We start from the raw sequence: 19,332 nt of genomic DNA on the forward strand, positions 1-19,332 counted from the left end.
GTCTGCTGCAACAATGGGGTGATTGCTCATGTTATTGGGGCATAGTAGGCTGCTATCGGCTGTGTCAGTGTGGGCAGCTCTGCCAAGTTCATGCTATGCTAACAGCAGCTGTGCTATCGTCTTGTCAGGCGGTGCGTCCAGTATATGTTACAAAGACAGAAATAGCGGCCTCAACAGGTGTTGCGCCCTTTGACACGGCGCGTCTTTTGGGTGCGAAAATACGGTATACATTTTTGCTTAGAGAATGATTTTTCCCCTAACACTTATGGGATGAGTATGTGTTTATTTTTTTAAATAAAAACAAAAATAAGATAACATCTCAATCTTTGCCTCACCTCCAAGTTTTTTCTTGCCGGCGGAAGTCAAACAAAAAGACAGTGCCTCTTCCATCCATCTTCCTGCGTTGAGATTTATCAGAATCTATCAATTTTCCTCTGTACTCCATAATAAAGAATAAAGTCGTCTTTCCTGAAAGGGGCCTTGGTAAATACTCCTCGACCTAGTTAACAGGGAAATCAAGATAGCTTCGTCATATTTTTAAGCACACAAATAAGGAGTCATCATATTCATTTGGGCCACTATACTAATGTAGGGTGGTTTGAAACATTGCTTCTTGTGAGGGATAGAGCAGAGCCCTTCTTTATGATTTTAAAGGAACAGACCAGCCAAAATTCATTTTCCAGCATTGCATTAGCCAGTATGTATTAGGACTGAAAGTACAAATGTCAATGGCACCTGGTTACGTAAAAAAAAAACTTTAAGATTATTTAGTTTCATAACAATGACATACACTGTATACACAGTCATATTGGATCGCGTCACGTGATCTCTGTGACGTATAACGTGCTTTACACTAGACTATCAATATCGGACTTGTTCACCGGTCTATTGTGGTATAAAAATGCCGGAGGGCGTCATCAAGTACAGCCTTAATTTAGATAGAACTCCTACCATCAGGTTTCACGCTCACTGAAATAACTTGAAACTGACAAAAGAAAAGGTCAAGACACTCTTAATGTAAAATAACCACTTAAAAAACGATGTCAGCTTGGTTATCAGAAAACAATAATATATCTTAGCAAAAGCGTTAACATCATACCTTTAAATGAGTTTATATACTTCGCTTCTAACTCTGCAGTCTTGTCCAGACCCTTGACTGCATGTTCAATAGTATCCTGCTTTGGGGACTTCCTGCATCTCAGGGAAGGCATTGTTTATTCTATAAAGAAAAAAGACAGTTTTGTGTTGAGAATTATTAATACTATAGGCTAAATGGAGTTTTAACAATATCAGTGTAAGAAAAATAAATTATAAATTAAAAAAATATCAATCCCTCCATCCCAATTAACGATTTCAACCATAATAGTTTATATTGAAGTTTAAACAACAGACAGACAGATTTATGCAGTGTGACTACAAAAATCTTACCAAAATTGCATTCACAGTAACCTTTGCTTTAAGAATCATGTAATTAACCAGTGAACATCGTGTCTTACACAAAAATTAATGACAGAAATTATCATGGTACTTGCATTCTGTTGTTCTATAACAAAAGTGCAAGCTGTTAGCTCCGCAAAGCTAACGCAACAAGCTAGCGTCCCTCGTGCTCACATTCAATGCAAACCTGACCACCGGATGAAAATACGCGTCGGTTTAGTTCTTTAAATGAGTAAAAGCACCATGACGTTTTATAATTATTCAATGCTTAACTGGAGCTCGTCAATTATGTCGATGTAGGAGCACATGTTTGCTAGGCCAGTGTTGTAGGCCCACATCCATGGTGCTACTTTGTATAGTGTTTTCCACACAACTATCTCTAACCATGAACAAATGCACTCGAGGCATGTTTTGAATAAAAACAAACGAAAAACACTTACCTCTCCGTTTCAACAGCAGTTCGAACTTCGAAGTGGTGATATTCTCCAGCGTTAAGCACCTGCTCGAACTGCGAATAGGTCAAATTCAACAGCGTCTTTTTTCTGTCTTAATAAGGACGCGATGAGAGGAGGAGCGCTTGCCTTTTCGTCAGCACGCCCCGCGCGGGTGGTGCTGCTTTATCACTCTCTATCTGTGCCCGCCCGCCGGCATGTCGATAGAAAAATAATATTCCTTCAAACATTACTTTCATCTTCTTAACGTTTTGTAGTGAATTTAACAGGTTCACCACTTTTTTCAAATACACCAATGGAAAACAGGTCTTAATTGAGGAAACATACAAAGAGCGTCTCACAAACACCTTATGATGAGCAATGTAATTTGATCACGTTTTTTGTCACTGCCTGGACGTCGGTTCACTGGCCTGGTGGCAGTGGCTTGTAGACACTGTCACTGAGTGGGAACGGATCTCAAGGTGGGTCAAACTAACCCAAGCAGTGGATCGGTCCGTTTTTTAAATTTATTAATTTTTTTATTTTATGTATTTATTTATTATTTAATACAAGGGCTTCGGCTCACTACCAGTGGGCGGGACCAAAGAATTTGGGTTTCCTTTGAGCTAGGAGGCAGTCAAAGGCAGTCCAATCCCCGGCAACATAAAGCGCCTAGCTCTGGGGACATGGAATGTCATTTCTCTGGTAGGGAATGAACCCGAGCTGGTGTGTGACTAGACCAGTGGTTCTCAATTATTTCCTGTCATGCCCCCCCTACCAAGAAGAAAACAATTCGCACCCCCCCCCACCACAATTTTTTTTTACATTTCGTACTAATGTACATGTTCTTTGCATATTAATGTTAGATTGTCAATAAAATATCTTACCTTAACAAAGCTAAATTGATAAAAAAAAAATATCATTTTGAGAACGACTATTGTGAGGATCTCGAAACTCAGTACTCTGTGGTGCTAATATTGATGAGATGATAAATATGTTGAAGCCACAGAACAAAAAGATTAGATATTGTTTGGAAATTAATGACGTACATAACAAAGGAATATCAGCCTTGATTGGAGTACATTACTGCATTTAAATTTTTAATAAAAATGAAACAATTATTGATGTTATGACCACTATGAAGAATTTAAAAAAACAATATATAGGGATAATTATAGTTTTCATTTTGTTATGTTTAGTCTGTTCATGTTGCATTATTTTTATGACAAAGATGATGGTTAATCGTAGGTTTGTTGCCCAAATGTACCGTTACAACCTGATTAATGTTGAGAATGACGAACTCAAACTGGACACTAAAACGTAAAAACACATGGACTTCTTGCCCCTGTCCACACACGTGCACACACACACACACCATACACGAAGATCCGGGAGGTAAGGACGGCTGTCCTCTCCTACAACGAGGCAAGGGCCTCCACCAAGTCACCCCAGGGACAAGTTTTATTCCCTGATGGTCATCAAATTATGAGGATCTCATTCTACGCCGGAAGGGAGGAGGGGAATTTTTCCCTAATGTGAGGTTTTCGCTCCTCCACTGATGATCACACTGTTGTATGATTTCATTATGATGATCTGTCTTAAAGCCGTAAGGACATGATTTTTAAATCCACAACAGGGGGGAAATGTAAGATGGGCTGAGGATAGGTAATCAGTTTGTGTATTCATAATCATGTTTTTATACACTCATTAATGTTTAACACACACAGAGACACTTACTTGTTATTTTAACACACACACACACAGACACCGTATCCTGAAGATGTGTTTAGTTAAACTGACCTTGGGTTATGATTTTCTGCCTGCTGGAGTCCCTGGTGATTAGTTATTGATGCTTTAGTTAAACTGACCTTTATACCGTGAGTTATTGATGTTTTCTGTCTCTTGGTGATTAGTTGTTGATGCTTTTCTGTCTTCTGGTGATTAGTTATTGATGAGTTAGTTTCAATAAAAAGGCAGAACGGAGGGTGAGAGTCAGAGGGTGTGCGGGATTGAACTGGCAAGACGGCTGTTTCGCCTCCTGGCTCCCTCTCCCATTCTGAATGGCACAAAACGAAAACTTTAGTAAGTTATTTCAGTCTAAAAAAGGCGTCAGGGCATTTTTAAACCGGACAGTAAGTCGTCACTGTCTTGGTTCCTTTTTGTGCCTTGACCCATCCCGGAATTATTGAAAGGATGCAGTCCTATTTACAGGCCCCAGTGACACCCCAGGTTTCTGTTGTTTGTACGAGGGCGCTTAATAGGTACTGCTATTCACAATCGTCTTAGGCTGTTTCTTTGCAGAAGTTTATGGACAATGTGTAGTGCTGTAGGATGCAGTCTGGAGCATTCTTGACATTGAAGCTTTTGTTTCCAGCAACTGCTAATGCGACCGTGCATCAAACATGCAAAACACAGACCCTTGCTCCTCAAGAAGTCAATCTTATCCTTGTGATGCTTTCTCCTAAATTCCTTACAAATTGTGAGACTGTTGCTCTCCATTACAATTAGCACATGGTTTGGCAATAGCATCCACTGAAACAGGTTCTGCCTTTGGCGTGGTGGTTTTGTTGTTTTCCATCTTGGCGGGCACAATGACTGTTGTGAAGACTTTCTTTGATTTTGGTGTTTCTGTGATTTTGTTTTCTGTTTTATAGAATCTTTCGTGCTTGTCAACAAAGTCAACAAAATCCTTAAACTTCACTCTTCTATTTGTTCTTTCTTGGAGATTGCAGGCAAATTTTCTCCAAGATTCTATAAGTCTGTATGGAAGTTTGTTTGCCAATGCCTTTATATTAGCCATGTTGTCCAAGTCCTCCATGTAATTAACATCTGCCATTATGTTCAAACAGCCCATAAGGAATAATGTGAAAGACTGAAGTTGTGAGAGTATGTAAATAGTTTGTGTATTTTTAATCATGTTTTTTATACACTATTTGTATCAATGATAATTACACACACAATCACAGACACGCACATCATTGCTTCAGCACACATGCGCACACCCACACGCTTGTTTTAAGTTTCACTTTCCATAGGTTTCGTTTTTCTCTGAATAAAGTCCAGAGGGATGGGCGAAGGAGTCAGTGAGAGTGCGGGAGAGTGAACTGGCAAGACGTCTACTTCACTTCCTGGCTTCTCCTCCCATCGCGATGGAGAAAAGACAAAACCTTCCCTGGTTATTCCTCTGGTTCTCTGCATTTAATTCAGTCTAATGAAGGCGTCAGGACCTTTTAAACCTGACATTTATTGGTGCCGGTCAACCCGGGAGCCACACCCGGACGGGCGAACGTCGCTGGATATTTCGGGGGCCAACGAATCTGACGTCAGCGCTTCACCATTTGAAAGCGGGTCCCTGAGCTGCGGCGCGGCCGTCCGCCCGGATGTCGGTTCCCTGTCGGACCAGGCGGATCCGGAGGAAGCCAGGTATTGTTTTTCAAATTATTTTGTGCCACCATTTTAAAATTTAAAATATTAACACAATTCGTAAGGGGTGATTTATGTGAGTAAGGAAGAGCGCGCCGGCCGTTTTGCAGTAGTTCGGTCGAAAAGAAAAGAAACTGGATCGTGCTCGTCTAAGGAGTTATAGAAAAATAATTAGGCCATAACTCATTGAGAAACTGGGTTTCTCGGGAGACTGGGTCTCCCTTACGGAAAGCACGGTTGCGTTGATTGACGGTTCTGCGGTCCGTCTGATAAAAAAAAAGAAGAAAAGAAAAAAACCGGATCGCGTTATTCAAGGAGTTACAAATAGTATTAGGCCGTAACTCATTGAGAAACTGGGTTTCTCGGGAGACTGGGTCTCCCTTACAGATAACGCGGTGGTAAAAAAGAACGTCCTGCGGTACGTCTAAACCGGATCGTGTTGTTTAGGGAGTTACAAAAAGAAGAAATTAGGTCGTAACTCGTTCAAACCGACAGCACGGTAGAGTCTATTAAAAGTTCCTCGGTGTCGATAAACAGAAATTATCGACGACTTAGAGGTCTACTCACAATTTCACATTGAAATTTAGGGAATAATAAGGCATTATTTTTGGTGGTTTTTATTATTTTTATTTGAATATTGTTTGTAGCTGCGCAGCTGTGTGTGTGTGTATGAGGACAAAGAGAAAAAAAAAAAAGGTGGGGGTTTGCGTGCGTGAGGGGGCGTGCGTGCGTGTGTGTGTGTGTGTGTGTGGGTTTGGAGAAGTAGCTGACCAGACAACAGCAAAAGAGAAGAATTTGCAGAGAAGCTGAAGAAAAAAAAAAAAATAAAAAAAACCCGCACACACAACACCAGATGTGGAATGATCATTTTGCAGTAGGCAAAGTGAGTGAATGGTGTGATTGGGGATTACAAATACCATTTGGTATTTTATCCCGTATAATGCAATAAGGGTTATAAACAGAAATAGTATTTGAGGATGACAGAGAGGGTTGTTGAAGAAGGGGGAGGGGGGTGCAAATGCCCCCTACATCCTGAATTACCCCCACCTCCACATTATCAGGTAATGCCACATAGAATGACAACTAGATCAGACAGAATTGCATCGATAAGACAAAACCCCCCAGAAAAGATGGACAAACCAAAAAAGCGCTCACCTCAATGTGCTGCGTGTATAAGTGACAGTGTGCATTTGTGGCAGAGGCTGCACTCGCCCTACAGGGCTGCACATACATAATTATGAGCGATATTAGATAAATTAAAGTATTTATTATGGGCAAAAGATAAAGATGGAACTGTGTGTGTCGTTTTGTGGGCCCGTGTATATGTCTGTGTGTCTGTCTGAGTGTCTGTCTGTGTGTCTAAATGTCAGGGAGAGTGATCAAAGTGGTTGGAATTATGCTAAAAGGATTGATGAAGTAGAGATAAAATGGAATCAAGGATTAGTAACCAACAAAAGGCTACTTATGAGTGACGAGATCTTATTGAGAAAAATAATTCCCAAATTTACAAAAGAAATTAATAAAGAAGATGATTTGAGGAGATAAATTCATTTAAATTTGAAATTAAATAAAATAACTTATACAACGGGATAGGCTTAAAAGAAAAGAGAGAAATAGCCTGATGTGCGTTTTCTGAAAAATAAAGAAATTGAACCCAGACGCCTAGGCTGGTTTAAAAAGATGAGTGAAGATAAGGAAGTTCATAAAAAAAAACAGGATCTTGATAAAATTCAGTATTTAGACTCATGGAAAGCTGAACATGGTTTTAATGGTCAGTTAAAAACACGAAAAATAGCCGCATTGCAGAAATCAATCATAGCAAAGACAAAGAAAGACCACAAAAAGATGAAGAAAAATGGCTTTGAGGAAACAGAATATTGGATGAGGGTAGCCTTAAAAAGAGAAGAGGGTGACAAGAAACAGAAAAGATGAGACATTTGGGCAATACAAAGTGAGAATGACAGCTGTGTTTCAAAACCACAGCGGGCTGCAGGAAGATGGTGATGTGGATGGGGCATTTCAACAGCAGTTGAAGAATGCTTTACATGCAGGATCAAGAGAGGAAATTCATAAGTGGGTAAATAAACATTACATTTGCCTGCCAACAGGTACCCTGGAGGAGTATGTAAATCACGCCCTCCATGCTGAGAAGATAGAAAATAAAAAGAAACAGAGGTCTATAGACACTTTTTATCAAAATAAAGGTCAGAATGTCTTTTATCAAGGTGGAAGAGGCTGAGACAAGGACGCCTTCCCACCGGAGATGATATTTTTGACAGTTGTGGCAGATCAGGACACTTTGCCAGAAACTGCCGTCAACCACACAGGAAGACCACACTAAAAGAAGGCCAGATAGCAAGAAATTGCCTTGAGAAGAAGCAGCCTTCAGCATGACTAAGATAGAAAGATTAAAGAACAGATGAGTTTTTAAATGAAGAGGTTTTCCTAAATTTACAAAAGATATTGGCTTTTGATTAAATGATTGAGCTGAAATAACCGTATTGGTAATGGGACACCAATTACCCTTTTTATGTGACATTGGTGCAGATAGGATTGCTTATAATAAATCAATTTCAAATGATAGGGCAAGTGAGAAAGGGGCCATAGTCAGATTTGCAAGGGGAAAAATGGAACAGAGTAACAGAATTAGAACCTGTGTGGTTGAGGGACCCAGAAGGCCACTGAGTTGGTTGCATGAATTGAAATTAGTTTTATTTTTACAGAATAATGAGAGCCCAAGTTGTGGGGATGTGATTAATTTACAGAAAAAGTTTAGTGATGAGATAATTTATATTTACATGATTCAATAGACAAGATATATCATTTTGATGATGGTTTTTACTTAATTGTATACTTGCGTCTCCTTCAGAAAGGGAGAAGTAGGTGTTATGAAATTTTAACAATTGGATGAAGCTTCTGAAAGTGAACATGAGGAATTTTTGCAAAAACATAGGTGTTTCTTGATTTTTTTAAATTTTGATTCGAGACATTGGTAGGTTTGAGTGGTTGTGGAAAAACTACAGTGAATTTGGAAATTAGGAGCAGACTGTGGAGAGGCTCTTGTGAGGAGGAGGATAGAAATTAGATTTTGCTTTTTGGTGAATTGAAGAAATAAATATTTTAGATTTCATATTCCAGTTGATGATGTTTATATTAAAGTAGGCCAGAGATGCAATGAAATGCAGAAATATAAATGATACAGGAAAAATTTGGCAAGGGCTATAATTTTCATTAAAGCAGAGAAGAAATTAGAAATTGCAAATAACATTGATGTGTACTTGTCCACTTTGAAGTAGAATTAACATGTTCATTTTGTGATAAGAAATTTGTGATTATGTGAAAAGGGAAAAAGAGAATTACAGGCTTTTCAAATAAAACAACCTAATTTAAATTGGCCAACTTGTAAAATGGAAAAGAAGATTCTAAATTATGCACAAAAAGCTTGAACGTGTTGAGCAGAAGGAAGAAAAAGAGAAAACATTTGAAAAAAAGAAGGAAGCAGAGAGTCTTGTGATAAACAATAACTTTTCAGGACGAAGAGAGAAGCAACAGAGGATCACATGGCGAAAGGAAAAAAAACTAACATAAAAAGTGTGTGTAGAAGGACTTCTACATCAACATGCGTTTTGCTTATTAAGCCGTGATACACTGACAATTGGACTTTAATATCAGAATCAATAAGCAAGGGCGAATTTAACCAAAAGTCAAAACTTTAAAAGGTCGCATTGTCAGTGATAAGCGGGAAGAAAAATAGTAATAAAACTTTGCCAGACCACTTTTGTGTAAACACTTTCCTTGGGACTTTCATGACCTCCATTAAGTCCCTGACCTTTCATAGATAAAGTTGGAGCCCAAAGTCTCTCAGGGCTGTAATTTATGCGGCAGAGAAAGAGCCCAACAGGCTTGGGGTGAGTTTAAAACAATAGTATCATGGCCATAAAATGGGTTGTGTATGTTGGAACTTGTGGAGATACACTGCAAGATTGTATTTACAAAGTATCTTAATGCACTACCAAATTATTATTATAAGCCATTTGGGCAAACAGTGACTGCAAAAAATGGCTTCATGGACTTGTGTTGCTGCAGAAACACAGGAAAGTGAATCCATTTGCATATTAGTCACAACAATTTGGATTTCGTGGCAGAGAACCACTTAAGAGTGTGATCAAGAGCTTTCACTGCTGCTTTAAGGAATGAAAAAAATGACATTCCATCACACGACATTCACATTGCACGGCGATTTAATTGTAACATTACATTAATAAGGTGCGATGCATTTAAGCCCAGCGCCATTCTTTTTCCACGCACCATTTAGAAGGCGCCACACGACTGTGGAGCCGTCCAAATTTTCACCAAACCCATGACTTGACTTTTTGACATATTTTCCTCCCGACTGGAGGAGTTAAGACGTGTAGGACTTGAAGACCAGGTGCACCTTCCAGACTGATAAGAAAGTGTCTGAGAACCAAGGTTGTAGGAAGAAATCACGCTGACTTTTATGCGATGGGAGTATTAGTAGTGCGATACCAACAGATAACTTGTAAAAGAGAGAAATTGTTAGGATAAGCAGGAAGAGCGTAGGCGGTTGTGAGCTAATTAAAATTTGGAGTTTCCCATCTTGTATGAGCTGTATGGTTACAATGTGAACTCACAGTCAAGATAAAATGTTCTTGTGTTCTGTTGATTTTGGGCGAACGGGTGCTTTAAAAATCACAAAAGATAAAAGAAAAGTTGCGCATAAAGCACGTCTAAGTAAGTATTTGTAAATAAAAAAAATTTCTGAACAGAAAATGACACGATTACGATTGAATAAAGGCTGGAGCCAAGCCATAACCTCAGAGTCAACATAGCACAAGAGGTTTCATGAAAGCACACACACACACACACCCCCCCCCCCACACCCACACCCCCCCCCCCCCACACACACACACACACACAGTAAATCAACTTGACAAGTTGATCTCAGGCCAGGGAAAAAGGCACCACTAATTGAACATGCATATTGGGTGGACAATGATGCAAACATTGAGTGACACACGAGCAGATAGTCGTGTGTCAACAGGGGGAAGTATGATATGAAATTGTTCCCACATACAGACTTTTCAACAAAAAAAAATTTTTTTTGGACACTGTTATTTGTTTGGGTTGCAATATTGTTTGACTATGATTGATATGTTTTCAAAATGGATCAAGCTGTTTCCAACAACACATGCTGATGCTAAAAACGATTGGGAAAAGTGTTGTGTAATCAAATTATCCTGACATTTGGAATTTCAAGAAGTGATTTGAAGTGAAAATGATGCATTTTGTGAATGATGTTGTAACAAGTGGGACAGTTGTTAAAAATGGACTCAAAGCGTCACTGTGCATAAAGTCTGCAGGACTTGTGGAACGCACTAATGAAAAAAAAAAAAAAAAAAAAAAAAGGAGACAATGGCCAGACTGTGTTTCAATCACAGCAATGAGGACAATGCCAGCCGAAGGAAGGACACTATCCCCTATAGACTCTCAGGTTCATCAGAACCACCAACAAAAAACATGTTTGACCGAAAAAGATGCAAAAGACGCAAATACTGGTCAAGTGTTTTTCTGATTCACAGAGAATTCACGTCCGTGTGGAAGACCAACTCTTCTTCAAGGTGTTGAAACGACTCCGTTGGGGGGAAGTGAATGCTGAGATGGCCCTCGCCAGATGATGGCGGTGACCCCGACGCTGCAAAGGTCGCGGGGCGTGGCAGCTGGATCCACCAGTTGCAGTACAAGCTTCACCGGTTTCCAGCTAAAGGCCTAGCAACGCGAATCCCTCCCCGAGTCACAATCTCGGACCACACGCACATCAGAACCACACCACCAGCCACAGATACGAATGTTGAAGCCACAGAATAAAAAGATTAGATATGGTTTGGAAATTAATGACGTACATAAAGAAATTTGAACCTTGATTGAAGAACATAATTGCATTTAAAGTTTTAAAAATGAAACAATTATTGATGTTATGACCACTATGAAGAATTTGAAAGACACAATATATATCGGGATAATTATGGTTTTCATTTTTTGTTATGTGTAGTCTGTTTTTGTTGCATTATTTTTATGACAAAAATGATGATTAATTGCATGTTTGTTGCCCAAAAGTAACATTACAATCTGATTGATGTTGAGTATGACAAACTCGAACTGGACAATGACGAACTCGAACTGGACACTGAAACGTAAAATGAATATGGACTTGTCGCCCAAGCCCCACACACGAAGATCCGGGAGGTAAAGACGGCTGTCTCCTCCTACAGCGAGGCAAGGGGCCTGCATCGAGTCCCCCAGAGACAAGCTCTGCGTGGAGACAGTTTTGTTATTTTTCACTAGGCACATTGAAATGTATTTTTATATGTTTTATTCCCTGATGACTCATCTTAAAGCCGTATGGACATGATTTAAATCCGACAAACAGGGGGGAAATGTGAGAGTATGTAAATAGTTTGTGTATTTTTAATCATGTTTTTTATACACTATTTGTATCAATGATAATTACACACACAATCACAGACACGCACATCATTGCTTCAGCACACATGCGCACACCCACACGCTTGTTTTAAGTTTCACTTTCCATAGGTTTCGTTTTTCTCTGAATAAAGTCCAGAGGGATGGGCGAAGGAGTCAGTGAGAGTGCGGGAGAGTGAACTGGCAAGACGTCTACTTCACTTCCTGGCTTCTCCTCCCATCGCGATGGAGAAAAGACAAAACCTTCCCTGGTTATTCCTCTGGTTCTCTGCATTTAATTCAGTCTAATGAAGGCGTCAGGACCTTTTAAACCTGACAGAAGTGCAACACCATCTTCAGACTTGATTGTTGGCCAATCCATGGCTTCCTTTAAATATGCTTCTGCTATCATGAAGTCATCACCATAAAACTCCTTCAAGATTTGTTTTGCTTTGGTATATCCTGTCAGAGGTTCCATATGGATGCAGCTCTTCACCAACTCATGTGGTTGTTCACTAGTATACTGCAGCTAAAATTGAAGATGATCACGGTTATCACTTGTACGGCCTTCAATCCCATGTTCAATGGCACCTATACAGGTTTTATAATGCAGAGGGTCGCCTTTAAACGTAGGAATGGAAAGTTCGGGAAGTAGCGATGCTTTTTGACTCTTTGCTAAGTATTCTGCGACACTGGCTTGCTGTGAGATTGCTTGGCAAAGGCCATCAAGCACATGTCCCTGTTGTTCTCTACTTTCTGTCTGATGTGGAAATCTAGCCATTGGAATAGTCGAAGTGGGAGCATTTCAGGTCAACACTGCTTGTTGCTCTGATAGGCTGTGATGGTAATTGAATGTTTTTCCTTGTTTAAATTGTAACACACTCATCAGGAATGTGGATACCATCCTCCTGGGTATTTTCATATCTTCTCAAGACATCCAATTTAGCATCAGACTCAGGGAGTGCCGTTTGCATTGCATGCATTTCCTTCTTTGCCTTAATTGCAGCTTCTTCTTGCTCAAGTGCCAACCTTTGTTGTAAATCAGCAGCCTTTGCCTTTAAACATGCTCGTTCCATTTGAGCCTTTAATTTAATTGAAGACGTTGACAGAAGTGAGCTTCTGTCTGTTAGATTCTTTACTTCTACTTCTATGGGTGTAGTTAGTTGATGCAGATCTACTATCATCAGGTGATATTTGTTTATTGCATCCTTCCTCTGCACGTTTCAAAACGTCCTTCTTCCATTGCTCACATTTCCATTAATTACATTTTTTGGATCAAACCAGTTATTTTGGTCATCGGCAAAATCCTCTTCAGTCTTTAAATTTTGCACACCGGAATTGAGGTCCACAAATTCTTGCTCCATGCCGCTAAAGCAAACACGAAGCTCAGTTTTTTACAGCGTCAACATTTGCATCATCCTCCATCAATTGTTCAATTTGACGTTGCATGGAGGTCAATTGAGCAAATTTGCACCTGCGTGCCTGCATCCGTTTAGGCTTGTGATCTTCTACAGCTTTTCTCCGTCATTTTTAATGTCCGCTTTCCACTGTCTTGTTCCTCCATGTCAATCCACAATCAAGCAAACAAAAACGTCAAACTGACTGTAGCGTCTCAATTTGTAGGTCAGCTGAATGACGATCAAAGTTTTAAGCAGTTTACTCACGCACCTGTTACGTGCACGTCCTTGTTAACTCGCGATGCTTGTCAAGTATGGACGCATGCTAACAGCTAGCAGCTCATTGTCCCGACTGGAAAGTTGCTCCTTAGCTGTGATGTGCCTAGGGTTACACTATCTATCATTAACAAACACAGCCAGCCCTCCTCTTTCCTCTTTCCAGTGTCCTGTCCGCAAGTAGTATTTGGAAGCCGTCAAATTCCACGACGGTGTCCGGCGTTAGGTCTGTTAGCCATGAATCCGTGAACATCAGCAAGCTAGCTCATTGGAAGTTCCTCTCGTGCCGCGTCCATTTTCTTGGGAAGGTATCTAACATTTCCCATAAAAACGGACAGGAGGACGGGGTGGTCACGCCTCCTCTTTGCCTGGCGTTTCGCCCCCGCGCGACATCCCCCGTCTCTTCCTCCTCAACTCGTGGGGGATATCGGGTCTCGCTCCGGGAGTCGGCACGGGGTTAGCACGAAGTGCTAACAGCTGATCTCTTGTGTAAACGATTGATCCGTAGCTCCCAGTGACATCTCCGGACACGATCACGCAAAAAACAGCCCCCAGCAGCAATAAAACCACCGCAATTTGGATGTCCATTGCTGCGATGAGGTAAAATAAATAAAACTGGGTAAAGGAAAAAACACGCAAAAAAGGCTCAAATAGTGAGCCGTGCTGCTTTAGCAGGTAGCCACTCGCGTGGTGACGGAACCGTAAAAACAAATGTGGTCCCATCAAAATCTGATGGGATATTTAAAAATAAAAGCGTGAAAATTTGCTTATTTGTCTGTCGTCACCAATGATTAAAAAAATTAAAATCATTACAAAATCCTCAAGCTATCGTGATACCAGACAAGTTCTGCGGGACACCAGACCACCCCAGTTGTCCACAAAAAGTGGTCACTTCAAAATTTGATGTGGCATTTAAAAATAAAAAAATCACCTGAAATATGCACTGTGATCAACACTGATTTAAAAGAAAAATCTTTAAAAAATATCCTCAAACTATCGTGATACCAAACCAGGATTGGGGATACTAGACCACACCAGCTGTCCACCAAAAGTGGTCACATCAAAATGTGATGTGGCACTTCAAAATAAAAGTAGCCTGAAATTCGCTTATTTCACGGTCATCACCACTGAGTTAAAAAAAAAATAGCTCGAGCTATCGTGATACCAGACCAGTTTTGTGGGACACGAGACTACCCCAGCTGTCCATAAAAAGTGGTCCCATCGAAATCTAATTTGTAATTTCAAACTAAAAGTTGCCTGAAATCTGCACATTTCACTGTCATCATGTCTGACTTTAAAATTTCATTAAAAAATATCCTCTAGCTATGGTAATACCAAACCAGGTTTGGAGGACACAAGACAACACAGCTTTCCACCAAAAGTAGTCCCATCAAAATGTAAGGAGGCATTTTAAAATAAAAGAGCTGGAGCTGTCGTAATACCAGACTAGTTTTGTTGGACACTAGACGACCCCAGCTGTTCATCAAAAATGGTCCCATCAAAATCTGATGTGTAATTTCACAATAAAAAAAAACCCACCTGAAATATGCACATTTCATTGTCATCAACACTGATTTTAAAATAATCATTTCAAAATACCCTCGAGCTATCGTGATATCAGACCCATTTTGGGGGACACTAGACAACCCCAGTTGTCCATCAAATGCGGTCCCACCAAAATGTGATACGGCATTTCAAAATAAAAGTAGCCTTAAATCAGCATACATCACTGTTATCAGGCCTGACTAAAATATCATGACAAAATATCCTCCAGCTATCATGATACCAGACAAGACATATTTCACTGTCATCACCATTGATTTAAAAAAATTAATTAAAAACTAGAGCTGCGAGCAGCTATAAAGGGCCCTCGCCACCCGGACAACGTTGGGGTACTGGCACGTTGGAAATGTGAAATATTTCCGAGAAATAACGTGAGGAATCTTCAAGAGGAATTTGCTTGTAGTTAAAGTTAGAGCAGCTTTTGTTTTCAAAGCCTCGTCAATGTTTGAAGTAAATTTGTTGGCAGGCACTACAGGTGCATCAAATCAAAGACTAATAGACTGAAAAACATTTTCTTTCCGAGAGCCATCACCATTCTGAACTCTCACACACATGCACACACACACGACCACCCTTACCTTGCTGAACAGCGACGTATTGTGTTGTATTTCTCCAATTTCATACTATTTTCCATCACAATATTTATTCTCTTATTTATCTAATTTATATATTTGATTAAATTATTGTTGTATTGCACTGGAGAGGGGAGCTCCCTAATCTTGTTGCACACTGTACAATGACAATAAAAGGATTTCGGATTCTGATAAATTTAGAATGGCCGACTTCCTGTTCAATTTAGCATACGGCTCCATGAGACTTTTTATTAGGTCTTGGCTTTGTACACACTTCATCAAATTTTCAGTTTGGTGAAACAGAGATATGGGGCTGTTTTTTTTTGTTGTTTTTTTTTTCTAGGGGGCGATAGCGAGCCATTTTTAAACAACTGTACGACAAAATAATAAAATATTGTGAATATTGAATCAACTCCCGGTTGAGTGGACGCTGGCACGTTTGGCTGCCACTGCTCACCGGTAACTCTCAGAAATTTTTTGGATCCGCTTGTTGTACCTGCTTTAGCAGTTTACAATCCCTCCAGTTACAGTGATTTTATTTATTATTATCTGTATGTTGAGCGATCCCGATTCTCATGAATGCCACCCACCGATTGCATAGTCGCTGACGCGTCTACTGTGGCTAAAGTTTAGCTTACCTATCAAAGTTAGCACCTGTCTGCCATGTGGACCCGCAGGCCAGTCTGCTTCTCGCACTTCTGCCTGTTCCTGTCATGTCATCAACCTGTGTCAGGACAACTTCAATCCACTGCCGCTGAACTCCGCTGGATTTACCGACACATGCCCGAGGGAAACGCACCACCACCACTGCTCCTCCTCCCGAACATCGCTCGTCGACCCTTGAAGGATTGTATGGCAATTACCGGCATTTTAAACATTTATGGGACAGAATGTCAATTATTTAATTTAGCAGGTTTATATTTACTGAATATGCTATGATCGCAAAATTCCGGACGAACTCGCGAGGCTGCCCGGCTCACCGTGGCTTGTCATCGGGACCGGGAGGCGGCGCAGGCGACGCAGAGAGAGGAAGCAGAAGCGGGGCTGCAGGTCCGGTGTCTTGCTACGGCTGCGACGGCAGCCCCATAGGCAACCACTGCCGAGTCTGTACCTCACCAACGCCAGATCCGTGGTCCACAAAATCGACGACCTGGGATTACAAATCCTGGGAAACCGCTATGTGCGAGACAGCAGTGTGATCGTCGTCACGGAATCCTGGCTGCACGCAGACGTCCCCGATGCTAGCATCCAGCTGGCCGGGCGCTCGCTACATCGCGCGGATCGGATAAGGGACACCGGTAAGAGACGGGGCGGGGTGGCTCTGTGTTTACGTGCATGAGAACTGGTGCGGCGATAGCACGATCGTCGAGAAGCACTCTTCCCCCGACATCGAGTTCATGTCCGTTAAATGCCGGCCTTATTTTCTCCCGAGGGAGCTAACGGTCGTGATTGTCACAGCTGTTTACATCCCTCCCGACGCTAGCACTAGCACGGCGCTCTCGCTACTCGCGTGCGTCATCAATAAACATCAGCGGGCCCACCCTGATGGCGTTCACGTAGTAGCGGGAGACTTTAATAAGGCCAATTTAAAGACTGTACTCCCAGAGTTTCACCAGCATGTCAAGTGCCCAACGAGGGGAGACAACACTCTCGACCATGTGTACTCGAACATCAAGCACGCATACAGGGCCCTCCCACTCGCCCCCCTCGGCCAGTCAGACCACCTGTCCTTGCAGCTCGCACCTGCATACATCCCTCTCAGGCGCAGATTCAGGCCCACCACAAAGACTGTGAAAACCTGGCGTGACGGCGCCATGAGTGAATTACAGGACTGCTTTCAAGACACAAACTGGGGCCTCTTTGATCATCAGGACCTTGATGTCTACACACATTGTGTAGTGGACTACATCAAGTTCTGCATGGAAACTGTGTCCCTACACAGGACTATACGGACCTTCCCAAATGCGAAGCCCTGGATGTCCAGCAGGGTTCGCTCTCTCCTCAAGGCCCGTGACGCTGCCTTCAGGTCAGGCGACAAAGCCCAGTACAGGGTGGCTCGTGCTGACCTGAGCAAAGGCATCAAGCTAGTCAAGGCAACCTACAAGGGGAGGCTGGAGGCCCACCTTGCCAGTAACAGACCACGGGAGGTGTGGCAGGGTCTACGGAGCATCACCAACTTCCGTGGCAGCAGCACGACCTCTGCAGACCCGAGTGCATCGCTGGCAGAGGAGCTTAACTGCTTCTTTGCTCGCTTTGACTCGCCCCAACCGTCACACCCCCGCACTTCATGCTCCAACTCCCCCCCACTCACCGTAGAGGAACACGATGTGAGGCGCGCGCTCCTGGCTGTTAACCCCAGGAAAGCTACTGGACCCGACGGAATACCAGGCAAGGTCCTCAAAACATGTGCCCACCAACTGTCACATGTATTCTGCAGGATCTTCAACCGCTCCCTGGCTCAAGCAGTCATCCCCTCCTGCTTGAAAACTTCCACCATTATTCCTGTCCCCAAAAAGTCACCAGCCGTCCACCTGAATGACTACCGTCCTGTTGCTCTCACACCAGTCATCATGAAGTGCTTCGAGAGGCTGGTTCTCCAGCACATCAGGGACTGCCTTCCTCCCACTCTGGACCCCTACCAGTTTGCATACTGGGCTAACAGATCCACTGAGGACGCCATCAACACTGCTCTGCATGTTGTGCTGGGCCACCTGGAACAACAGCAGAGCTATGCAAGGATGCTCTTTGTGGACTACAGCTTGGCATTCAACACAATCATCCCAGACATCCACGTCGCCAAACTTGACATTCTCGGCCTCCCTGCCCTCACACGCATCTGGATTAAGGACTTTCTGACCAACAGACCCCAGACTGTGTTGCTCGGCCCCTACACGTCCTCCACCTGCATGCTGAGCACCGGTTCCCCTCAAGGATGCGTGCTGAGCCCTCTCCTATACGCCCTCTACACCTACGACTGCAGCCCGGCCCATGGCAACAACACCATCGTCAAGTTTGCTGACGACGCGACAGTGGTCGGTCTGATCTCGGAAGGTGACGAGACAGCCTACAGAGAGGAGGTAAAGAGACTGACAGCTTGGTGCAAGGACAACAGACTGCACCTTAACACTGCAAAAACAAAGGAGATTGTCGTCGACTTCAGGAGGAACAAGACGGTGCCGCCCCCCCTCTGCATCGAAGGCGTGTGTGTGGAGAGGGTCCACACGTTCAAGTTCCTGGGAGTACAGATCTCCGACGACCTTTCTTGGACTCACAACACCACAGCAGTGGTAAAGAAGGTCCACCAGCGTCTGCACTTCCTGAGAGTCCTCAGGAAATTCAACCTGGACAGGAAGCTGCTGCTAGCCTTCTACCACTCGTCCATTGAGAGCCTGTTGACGTACTGTGTCTCCACCTGGTACAGCGGCTGCACTGAGGCCGACAGAGTGAGGCTCCAGAGGACAGTCAAAACAGCGCAAAGGATTATTGGCTGCCCTCTCCCCTCACTGTCGGACATCTACACCGCCCGGTGCCTCAGAAGGGCTCTCAACATCGTCAAAGACAATACCCACCCAAACTCACACCTGTTCGACCTGTTGCCCTCTGGCAGGCGCTACAGATGCATCAAATCGAGGACCAATTGACTGAGAAACAGTTGCTTTCCGAGAGCCATCTCCATTCTGAACTCTCACACACACACGAGAACACCCTTACCTTGCAGAACAGCATCGTGATGTGTTTTTATATACCCTATTC

At 42.5% G+C, this 19,332-nt stretch overlaps 1 long non-coding RNA gene across 1 annotated transcript; it reads right to left on the reverse strand.

Moving 5' to 3' along the window:
• Positions 1-341: 341 nt before the first annotated feature.
• Positions 342-1,943, reverse strand: LOC148315953 (uncharacterized). Its single transcript, XR_015840494.1, has 3 exons — positions 1,878-1,943; positions 1,100-1,219; positions 342-499 (listed from the first exon to the last, which is right to left on the reverse strand). It is a non-coding gene; the product is annotated as an uncharacterized LOC148315953 (long non-coding RNA).
• Positions 1,944-19,332: the final 17,389 nt, after the last annotated feature.

This window comes from Idiotropiscis lumnitzeri, unplaced genomic scaffold, assembly GCF_059441095.1.
Source record: "Idiotropiscis lumnitzeri isolate Australia: NSW breed Sydney's pygmy pipehorse unplaced genomic scaffold, RoL_Ilum_1.0 HiC_scaffold_30, whole genome shotgun sequence".
Lineage (NCBI taxonomy): Eukaryota > Metazoa > Chordata > Actinopteri > Syngnathiformes > Syngnathidae > Idiotropiscis > Idiotropiscis lumnitzeri.